At 40.4% G+C, this 11,528-nt stretch overlaps 1 long non-coding RNA gene across 1 annotated transcript; it reads left to right on the forward strand.

The window, feature by feature from the left end:
• The first annotated feature begins 10,051 nt into the window (after positions 1-10,051).
• LOC124348650 lies at positions 10,052-10,579 on the forward strand. Its single transcript, XR_006920080.1, has 3 exons — positions 10,052-10,282; positions 10,337-10,436; positions 10,498-10,579. It is a non-coding gene; the product is annotated as an uncharacterized LOC124348650 (long non-coding RNA).
• Positions 10,580-11,528: the final 949 nt, after the last annotated feature.

The raw sequence follows: 11,528 nt of genomic DNA on the forward strand, positions 1-11,528 counted from the left end.
TTAGCATGATTTAATTTCTACAGTAAATGGGGGGAGCCATAGCGACGCAATACATTTAGTTTTCATATTTCTTTCATTTCAGAGTACCAATAGTAGTGAAAAAATTGTACAAAGTTTAAATTCCTTTTTGAATTTGAACTAGAAATTAACAAATACAACAACGGTGAACTATTTTGAAGAAGCGACATCGGGAAGCATCCAATTTTCCGTGTGTTCACACTGCGTTTTTGCGACTGTTTTGTACCCACTCCTATGGTAACCAATCACTAATGCGTACCTATACGTAGAGAAAATTGACAAAAAGAAAATGATTTGTGACTTATGGCTTCCTGATAAACGCACTATCGCGATCGGGAGACAAGTAATCGATGCAAAATCTATTGACCAGAGGTTTGTCGTGCTTTCGAAATTGTTTATGTTGTTGCAAAAATGAAATCTTCATGTTGGCCACTCAATGGAATCTAGGGAGGCCACTCTTATGGCAACAGAAAAGCTGAATAAATACTATAAGCGGCTCACATCTGTTTATATAGTATCTTGTGTTGGACGCAAGATTGAAGGTTGAGTACTTCAGTACAGGCTTAAGATGGGAAGCTGGCGATGGTGATTCTTCAGATATTGACATGGTTAAAACCTTTGTCCTTCCAGCGTAAGTTTAGTGCTGTACATTTTCAATTATTTCCGAGTATAATTTTTTTATAATTTTTTTTTTCAATTCAGTCTGGAGAAAGACTGGGGAAAGTACAGAAATAACCCTTCTTCTATATGCTTAATATCACCAGTGGACTATCTTAGACTTCTCATGGCACCAAAAAAAGAACTAAACAAGACTACCTTTCTGACCTATATTCAGTGAAGAAACGAGCTCGCCTTGAAGACGAACTTGAGGACTACCTTGCTGAACCTCGCGAGCCCTCAAATGCAAGTTATGACAACCTGTCATATTGTAAAGCACAAATGAAGTGCTACCCTCGTCTCTCCTTCATGGCACGGGACTACCTGTCCATCACTGCAACCAGAGCTTCTAGTGAACGTGTATTCAGCGCTGGAAAGGATCTTCTTGGCATATGCAGGTTCAATGTTAGCTTTCACGGGATATTGGGATAGATGCTATTTACGTCGGCCGTAACTAATAAAGAATGCAGCTGTAAGGGTATAGATGGCAGTTGTTCGAAAAAATTCTCGGTGTCTATAAGAGAGCCAGGTATTAGTTTGAGAAGATGGCTTGTTAATACTGTTTTATATTTATTCCAAAGGTAAGTAATGGATGTGAAAGTGGCCACGTTGGGTCAACCAGGAAAATTCTTAATGCCGCTTCCTTGTTTTTATGGACTTTTGGTAAAAAATAGATCATAGAACCGTTGGGGGGACGGTCGCAGATGGATTTGTCTTCAATGGGGGTAATGAGGTGAATGGAAGAATAAATTTTGAGATACTACAACTTTTTTGTTTTATGTTTGTTTATTTTTCAGTGAATTCCTTTTGAGAGAGTTCTCTATACGTTGATTGATCAGATAACTGTCTTTTGGCTTCCCTATCATTTACTTCAACATTACAGATAACAGTGTTAAAGCCTTTATCAGCCTTCAAGATATGGATTCATTGTGGGGTGTTCGTTTCTCCGATTCAGAAATTATTTATTATTGAACAGAGAAGATGGGACATTATCAGGGTTAAGAGTTGGGATAGGGATTAACATCATGAACCCAGGATTGGTGTTTGAGGGTCCAAGTATTTTTAATGAAGTGTGAAAGCCAATCTCTCTGGTAAAGATAAAGTGTGGGTTTAAAGAAAAAGAGGGGATGTTAATTTATTTGAAAATACGTGATATCTTCTGAAAGTGAAGGTGACACCGAGTTTAAAAATTTGAAGATAATTTGTTTGTAAGTCAAATGAACGTTTGTAACAAAGTTGCAGTATGGGAGTCACTGAAAATTCACTTGGGCTTGTTGATTATCCTATGGTATTCCATTTTTCCATTGCAAAGGAGGAATGAATTGCTGCATTTGTTGTTGGGGATTTTTGAGGCATCAGGAGTTGATAAAAGACTTATTTTCTATTTATCATGTGATTGGGAAGTTGATTTTGGATGGGTTAATTATGTGATGTTGGAGGACGTTGTCGATTGCGAGAACGTGATCTTCTTCTTGATTGAAGATCGTGTCCTAAGTCCCGTATTTTTTATCTAATCCGGTTTACGAAAGTTTGTGGTAAATTACGTTGTTGAGAATTGAGTTTTTGCTTAACCATGGTTTCCAGAAAGGTTTCCTAAGGCTACTTGATAAGTGATGAAGACCTGTTCGGCCCAGAGTTTATGTTAGATATGGGCTGAAATCCCAGTCTTGATTTCTTTGTTATTATGAATTCTTGTTGGATCCACTTTTAATTCTAACCTTATGATTTCGCCACCCACCAGGTTTGACAGTGGTCCAAGTTAAACAGCAACTATACTCATCTTCGGAGAGATAAAATGGGGCATAGGATTGGTATACGTGGGTCCTTCTAACAGAACACCTTTAAAACTTTGTAAAAAAAACTAAGAAAAAAACTTGTTAAAAAAAACATTCTGGAGTCGTTATAGACTCGTACCTTAGAATGGAGACATGCCTCCAAAGCACCTCTATAAAGGCTGCCCTTTTCACCTCAGCAGAATAAACAAGATCCCTCGCTTTATCGACCCTGCAACAGTTAAATGTTTTTTCAATGCTCTTGTTCTCTCTCACTTCGAATATTTCTAAGTCTCTCTATCTCGGACTCCCGAAGAATCTCCTACAAAAAACCAAACGCAATGATACGACTCTAATAAGAAAACTCCATATGGAGTGCAATGCTCAATTACTAACATCCGTTTTCTGAGAATAGATATTTCATAATCTATCTCAAAGATGTTTTTGTAAAGAGCAACAATCTTAGAAAAAAAAATTAATTAAAAATTATCAAAAAAAGGAAGAAAAAACATGCATTTGTGGGAAGCGTCTGAATTTCAATCTGGTGTATTTCGCAGACTTCTTGCAAAAATTCTTCTTTAAATTTTAACACCCATTCTTCAGTCATTTTCTTATAGAAATCCATAACTGAAACAATGACAAATCTTCTCCTGAGATAATAAAAGTGACCATCACCAATTACTTTTTGCAACGCCAACGCCTTTCTGCACACAAAAACTGGCGACACAAAACTCTACCCTCCGAGCCCACAAAACATGTTAATCAAACGTTACACAGCATTTGCATAAAGTCAATTTTATAAACAAAGAAAAAAAGAAGGGGAGAGGGCGTGATCGATTAACATTCATTCGAAACGACGTTCTAATAGTGTGATGAAACATCTGTTATTTGCGCAATTCGTTCGCATGCAAAGAGTTTCAAACGAACACTGTTTTTCTTCTTAATATAATAATAAAATATCCAAAACACAGGGTCAGCCGGTTTTAGATGTGACAGCAGCTGGGCTGCACCCCGCAGACACGTATAAAAGTTGGCTAACGAATGGCGTTAAATAATAATAACGGTTGGCACAAAATTTCGTGACTGGGATAAGAAAGAGAAAAGAAAAATTGTGGATCTCGTTCTAGATTTCCTGTTCAAGCACAAAGATAGTTTGAATCAAATTAAAACAGAAAAAAAACCTGAAGAAATATTATTGCGCGTACGAGCGCTGCATTTCTTCTTGTGCAAAAATTACTACGCAAATCAATTAAGAATGTAATAAGTTTATTATTGAAAATCTCAAACTCTTCAATTCTTTTCTAAATTTTTGCATCTCTTTTTTGTGGATAGTCAAGTAAAATTTAAATTACCAGATCCATTGCTAGGTTGTGGCTCATTACCAGAAAATAAGCAGGTGACTTTACAAGGGGCATCATTGACTTGATCAAAGTAACCTTAACACAGCGAGGACGGACTCGCAATTCTTTAGACTTCACTGGTCTCATTTTTCACATACGCCTTTCGTTCCCGCCACTCCATTACCCGTTTTCGATGTCGTCTTCCAGTATATCATTTAAGCCACCAATGCCAAGCAATTCAAATTGATATCTATGCTCAGTGTTATCTCTAGGGATATTTATTGTTTGTGTTGTCTGCCGTCATTTCAGTAATGGAATAAGACCATATTAATGTAATCAACAAAAATTTTACTTATTTGTTTTCTCATCCTGTCGTATAAAACAATCGAACGTTCTGAACGTTTCTCCAATGTACACAATAAGCGACTATAGGGACTAAACGGATTTATAGCGATAAGTAGGTCAATTAGGGCTACCTGATAAGTTTTGTGTTAGAACTTGGAACTCGGATTTCGGTTGTTGCATCAGTTCGTATTTCTTGTTGAACATCATATTGCAGATGGATGTTTGAAGATATAAAATTTTTTACAATTTCTCTAGACACAAGTTTGTATTTACAGGTATTTGTGTTTTTGTTCAAATGTTGCTAGAATTTCACTTCCATATTTTACACGGTGCTTATTGGGAAACAACCGCCCAAATGTCAACGGTAGTGCGAATAAATTAAAGTTAAGACTGGTTCCTATAATTTGCTGCGAGCATTTCTTCTAAGAAACTTTCACCGTTTATGGTGAACAAGTAGCAGATCTCTTACAAAACCAATTTTGCCAGAGCTTTACACTGAAGCGAAAGCGTATATGTTTTTGAAGGCGACGCGGCCGATAAGACACATAAAAAGAATGGCAGGAAAAAAAAACAAGAAAGACAAATATTCCCAATCGCAACAAGGAAACAAACAAATAAATAACCAAATTAAAAAAGATTCGCTCAAAAATGGCACCCTTCATTGAAGAAAAAACACTCACGCACAACACACATTAGGCGCGTAATACGAATGACACAAAATAAAATATAGTCAAGAGGTGCAACTTACTGACCGTGTCCTGTTTGGTTGCGTTGCCGAATGAAGTGGCCCAGTTGACTTTCAATTCCTGTCATCAAAATTGGAGAGAGAGAGAGAGAAAGAGAGAAAAGAAAGTGCAAAATTAATATTGAAACTTCGTCTATAAGAGTTAATCATAGCAAACGAATGAAAAAAAAATATTTCCAATACGAGAGAGTGAACACGAAATAAAAACAACGTCTGCCAAAGCCAGTTCCGCGTTGCACTGCTGGGCGCAGATATAAAACAAGGAGAGAGGGAAAAACAAAAAACAAATTTCATTTCCATCTTTGAATTTGCAATTAAAAGAGAAAAAAAAAAGATGGAAGAGTCGTGGGGAATCATCCCGGACGACCCCGATTGTCGTCGTCGTCGTTGTCACAGAAAGAAAACGGGAGACAAATTAAAATAGAGAAAGAAAGTTCCGGGAATAAACGCGTCGCAGGTTTCTACACACTCTCTTTCTACACACACAGAGACACACAAAGAGTTTTTTTTCTATTTTGTCGAGCCTCCTTTGTTATCCAGAGTTTAGAAAGCTTGTTAAAGAGCGATACACAAGTTTGGCGGATGAGAAAAAAAGATAAGGAAACTTGCTTTTCTTCTCCTTCTTCTCTTTGACAGACATTTTAAACTCCTTTTAACAAGCAATCCACCACTCAAGTGCACCAAATCCATGGACCCCACTTTTTTTTCCCATTCCGCTATGGAACCTAAAAATCTGAAATAATTCAGGCATATCCAGTTTTTTTACTCCGGATTCACCTGTGTTTGCAGAATTTAAATATTCCCTGCCGTTCGGGAGATATTTAATGTTAAAGTTTGGGTTTTTTCAAATTTTAACAATTTTGGGGGGTCTTTGGTATCGCTTTTTGGGTAAATGCTTACCTTTAAAAAAAAAACAAATTCTCCCAAAAGTTTACTCGTCCATCCCTCAATACGAATCCAAAAGGAATTTACATTCTAGACTAGATTGACCGAGTTATTCCCAATCTAGTAAAGTGTAATTTTTACAAGTTTCCCACCAAGCCTAGTCGCCATTTTTTATCATCCTCCCTCGCGTTCCTGGTGGATGACAGCCGAAGCATACGAGTTCTCTGCACCTCGGGCTTCATATTGCCGGCCACTAGACTATATGAAAGGGCCTACAGTATGTCCCCCGGTCTAAAGTGAAGGCCAGGAAAGCGTAGCTTGGGCTGTCATCCGCCTGGACTTCGTTTTTTGAAGTCGACTGGATGTCCACTTACAAAAGTCGTCAAGAACTTTTTCACTAATAGTAAGGTCGGTGTCGACATCAGTGAAAATCGCTACATCGTCGACAAAGACCCGCATTGTCATTGATCTCCCAAAAAATGAGATGCCCTTCAATTTCTTCGATAAACATAGTAATAATCGTTCTAGGAGTAAACGTAGAGGTGGATGGAGAGAGGGGAACCCTTCCGTAAGGAAGACAAGCACTGCACCTATCCGGCTATCGAGGAGCCGTTTAGAATGGGCATTTTGGCGTCATGATAAAGAGCTTTGAGCAACTTGATGAAATCGATGGGGTAACCAAACTGTTCCATTACGTCCCAGAATGTCGTGTTGCACCAGATCATACGCCTTGGTAAAATCGATCCCAATCGCCACACTACACCTAGCTACTGGCGCAATGCCCACACCGACGTCTCTTTGAAAGCGGAGACATCCCGATAGAGATTTTAGTTGTCACCCATCCGTCTGACCGGAATACCTCTACGCTGGACATCACCGATCACCACCGAAAACGTCGTTTTCAGACGGGCAACCAACGCTTCCGCCGTAATCTTGTAATCACAGTTTAGGAGGGTGATAGGCTGGCAATCTGTATATTTCTTCGGTTGGTTTCACTTTGGAATGAGGCGGACGAGACCGACCGACTAAGAACGGGACCCTCGTTCATTTTGAAGAACAGAGCCGAACATTTCAACAAAGAATAGGGCCTTATCCTCCCAAAATTGTTTATAAAATCATACGGGATGCCATCCTCTCCCGGGCTCTTGTTTGACGGTAGTTTTTTTTGTGTAGCGTGTATTTAGTGGGGCGTTGGTAGCGTCATCAATCCTGTTATTAGTGGCCGTTCTGTGATGTTCCTCGAGAAAAGGGAACTCGAGCGCGGGTCTCCGTCATGGACTCTGCCAAAAACAGACCGGAATCCGTCCTTGAGGGCAGCATTGATGCCAGCTTGATCCACTAAGAGTTGGTCATCTTCCATGGCTAAACTCCACTATTGTGACACTTCTTCCATTACATTTTTCCTTCCACACATGGAAGACGGACGGGTCGTCCATGTCGCATTCGGACACGCTTCGTGACCGGATTTTTGCGCCCGTTAGTGCTCTTAGTTGCCACTCACGCGCTTCTTCTCGCAAAGCTCGTAAGGCGGGTAAATTGAGATCTGAGTCCAGGCCGTGAGGTCTTGCAGGCAATTTTGGTAGAAAAGACCAATTTTTTTCAACAATTAAGCCGCATGCAGTAGCTTTGTGCTATTCTCTTGACGCCACTCCACCACGTTGGCATTCCGTATCGGCAGAGACACGGAGTGGTGCAAAAACGTTTCGAACGTTTTCCGGAAAGAGTCTTCGGTGAAGATTGCTGTATTGAGCTTCCATATGGATGGCTGGGAAGTACGGGACGACTCCGGCACGGAGAGAAAGGAACACACCGCGTGAAGCGCCGCATGATCAGTCACATAAGATGTATAAGTAGCAATGAGGCTGAAATCTTCCCAAATAGATCGAAAGCAGTAGATTCGGTCGATCCGCGCCGATCAACCCTGGTGAAAATAAGTGTGGCCGGCTTCACGGGGCCGCAAAGCCTTCCACACATCCTCAATATCCAGGCCACTAATCATGGCGACTAATCATGATCGACTGGGGTGGAAGGGGTGGTCCCTGCCTTCCGGACTCACTGTCACCGCGTTCATCAACCGCGTTTAGTTCTCCCATTATCACAGTTGGTTTTTTGACAAATAAATAGAAGGCAGGCACGTTAATACGAAAAAAAACACTTCGTTCCTTGCGGAATATTCGCCCCGAGGCGGCATAGAACGAGACGAAGGACACTGGACCAAAATTTACACAGAAAAGAAGACCATCTGGGTCACACTTATGGTATTGCACGGAAATGTTATTGGCTACCAATACTGCAGTACCAGCTTTGTTTGGGATGGGGTACGTCGGAAAGGCGACTTCTTGTACGCAGACGATATGGAAGTGGTTTGACACACAATAATTGAGCAATAGTTGCAGGCGCTCCGAAGTACTGATCCTTGCGATATTAATGAATGCTACCTTCATGATTAATGTTGGATTTTCTCCTTTTTCTTCGGCAGTGTCTCTTTTCTTTTCGGCGAGGTCGTTTAGCTGTATGTTTCTTTTGCCGACATCTTACCATATCAGAGGTGGACATTTTTGAGCCATCGTGATCTTGTGCCAAGGCATTCAGCACTTTTTCTGTCGATAAAGCTTCCGCCGAGGGTGTCTCCGTCCCCAGCTGAGTTTCTGCCACCACCCAGGCCGACAACTGGGTTATCGATGAGGGAGGGAGGGGGTGGCACTGGCGGAAGCTTTATTACCCTGCTGCTGTTGACTTTTCTTCTTTTTCTACACATCCGTCCAAGCCACACCAGTGAGTGGGGGAAATTCATCTGGCGTGTTTGGCGGGAAAGCCGAAGGCTGGAAAACCATGGACATCAGATTCCCCTTTCCCCTAGTTTTTTTCATCTGTGGCGGTTTCGGCGGGGCCGGTAAATGGTGGGTCTTCCGCGTGGGGCATTCCAGCGCCATGTGAACCAAAAGGTTACATTCCCGACATTTTACGGTTTGGTTGGCATATCGGATGTATACCTTATGATCAACAACTTGCAGATAGGGGATATTGGGTGTGACCATGCCATTCTCACAGTGAGTTGCCCAGTAAGGAACGGAATCATTCCGAAAATTGGACTGACATAACCGTCACGGTGTAGGTCAAGCAAGTTCCAAATTCGCATAGTCGGACTTTCATGGCATCCATGTTAGCATTCGTTGGGTAATCAGATACCCTCACAAAACGCTCTTCCACATTAGTCCTCGATGACAACGTTGATCTGACGACCTTCAATAAAATTTTGTCGGGCGCCGCCATGTTAGAATGGCTGTTACGTCAGCCGTTTCAAACAGTGTTACTCTTACCATCACTTGGACGCCAACCAAAAGGACTGGGGCAATCGCCATAATCTGGCTATCCCTGAGCCCAAGTCCGGTGACGAAACGGTGTACTGACAACAATTGTGGCCTAGGGAAAGTGTTGCCGAACACAATCTTAAAGGTGTCCTCGTACCACAAGCCGAAGAATAGACTAGCGTCGGGAGGGAGGTTGGGCATAGAAACACTGGTATAGTGGCTTGACCACCTGGCGGCCTGAGGAGCTCTCCCAAACTCGTCCGACGAGCCTCTTGGTTGAAAGCTAGGTTATTCTAGCCACTAGACCATATTGGAATTCCTAACGATTCTTCCTGCCCAAACCCGGTTTCGAGCCAGGGACCTTTGGATTCTTCTCCCAAATAAGTTATTTCCGCAATCGTAAAACGTTAATTGAAAGACTTTTCCGTAAGCGATGAAAAATGTTTTCCGTCACAAGTAAAAATTCAACCCAAAACGCAAGTCACAAGACAAGCAATGCGCTTTGAAGGAAGACACATGAAACATAGTTTCTAGTAATTAGCATAACGCGCATTGGTCTAGTCGTATGATTCTCGGTTAGACGAGAGTTCCTGGGTTCGATTCCCGGATGAGCCATCGCTGCCTGTATTTGATTTGATTATAGATATCTGCAATCACTTCAATTACCTCACATCAAGAGGATGTAGCTGAGATGGTAGAGCACTCGCTTAGCATGCGAGAAGTGCATTTCCAGTACTGCATATTTTGTCTCACATTGCGCAATTACTGACTCTTTACGCCACAAAATGACCAGAAGTGACCATTTTGTGAAATCTTCGATACTGACGCTTTGATCTTATCCATAACGGGATCTTTTTCAAAATGTTGATTTTTACTTCCCCAAATACTACTAGATGGCATTGGAAACTACGGATGGTACGGAAACTCCCACAACATCTGCGGGCATTGTTCCAGCGAAAATCGACGCGTAATTTATTCGTCTGCTGTGGATTTGAATTTATGTTGTATTTTCTTAATGGTAGATGTCACGTCAAATAATTAGAGGGCGTAATTATCAGCTGATCAGAAACACAGTCGTCTTTTCCAATCTTGTGTCATCTTGAGTCGTAAGAGGCCATTTTGCGGTAGTAACGTCTGACAGCTCTTAATTTGATCCGCTGTTTTATATCTTTGATTGTGTGTGTCTTTTTTATTCGACTCTGCATTCAGGTATTTAATTGAGATCATTTATTGAATTATGTATATTAATCGACTGTATTCTAGAGTGTATATAATATTGAGTGAATTGATACGTGATTTCTATTGAGTCACGATTGTATATTGACGTCTCTGGCCATTGCCCACTCCTAATTGTGGATCCTGGGTAACATCCTATTTATATATGTTGCTTGAATGTAAATGTAAAATTTTATATCGTTATTCAGGCACCAGTTGAATAGTCTAAATACCGCTATCATATTCTTTCACTCGTTGGCCCATAGCTGGCTCTGGCATTTTCATTCTTGGTTTCAGGCATGACCAACTCAATGGTTAAGACCACTAAACTTGTATGGTCCTCCATGAAGGGGAGAGAAGTGGCAAAAATTTTCTTGCAAGATCCAATTAGAATCCTTTCTGATCACGTGCTGATCCGATCCAATCAGGAGAGGGAGGATAGAACGACGCCATCCAGCGCTCGATAGTGCCACCCGTAATAACAAAAAATAAAAAAACCGTATAAAAATAAAAAAACAAAGAAACATATTCAAGATAGGGAAATTAAATATTCCTTATTTATTATATTGGTTCTAAAAACGCAAACAGAAAAATAAAAATTAAAAATTAATTAAAATTAATTAATTCAAAATTAATACATATCAACAATTAGTGTGACAAACCATTTTTATGAAAATATTTAAATTTAAAATTGCAAACCATGGTGGTCTACTGTATCCTTCCAGCTTCCGTCAAATTTGTCTCCAGGCTGTGGGCGATCTATATATTCGTAAAAGAAAGCCTTGTGCAGATCTCGGGGTCCACGTTCATGCTCAGCGGCCTTGAGGAATTCATTGTTCCCCAGCTTGAAAAATGAGCACTTTTTTGTGTGGAATTGCACGTCGTGGGGATAATTAAGGACTCGATTGGAGTTATTTTAAAGAAATATCTAAAACCAATTGTGTCCAACAATAGAAAATTACATAAAATCTTGAACCAAAAAAGAAATACCTTCGATCCTGCTAATAAGGAACGTAGAGCTAAAAAATTGAAATAATGAATTTTAAAGTATTCTCTTTTATCCTTTTTTATCAGTTGCTTCTAACATTATCCACAAAAAATGATTATCATAAATTGTTCCAACTGTTGCGGCACAAAAAGAGATGAAAGTTTAACAGTCAATTTTCTAATGTGATTTGACTGACTTTTGATTGCAACTGCACAACCCCATTACAATTGACCTTCTTACGAACCACTGTTT

This window comes from Daphnia pulicaria, chromosome 7, assembly GCF_021234035.1.
Source record: "Daphnia pulicaria isolate SC F1-1A chromosome 7, SC_F0-13Bv2, whole genome shotgun sequence".
In the NCBI taxonomy this organism is placed as follows: Eukaryota; Metazoa; Arthropoda; class Branchiopoda; order Diplostraca; family Daphniidae; genus Daphnia; species Daphnia pulicaria.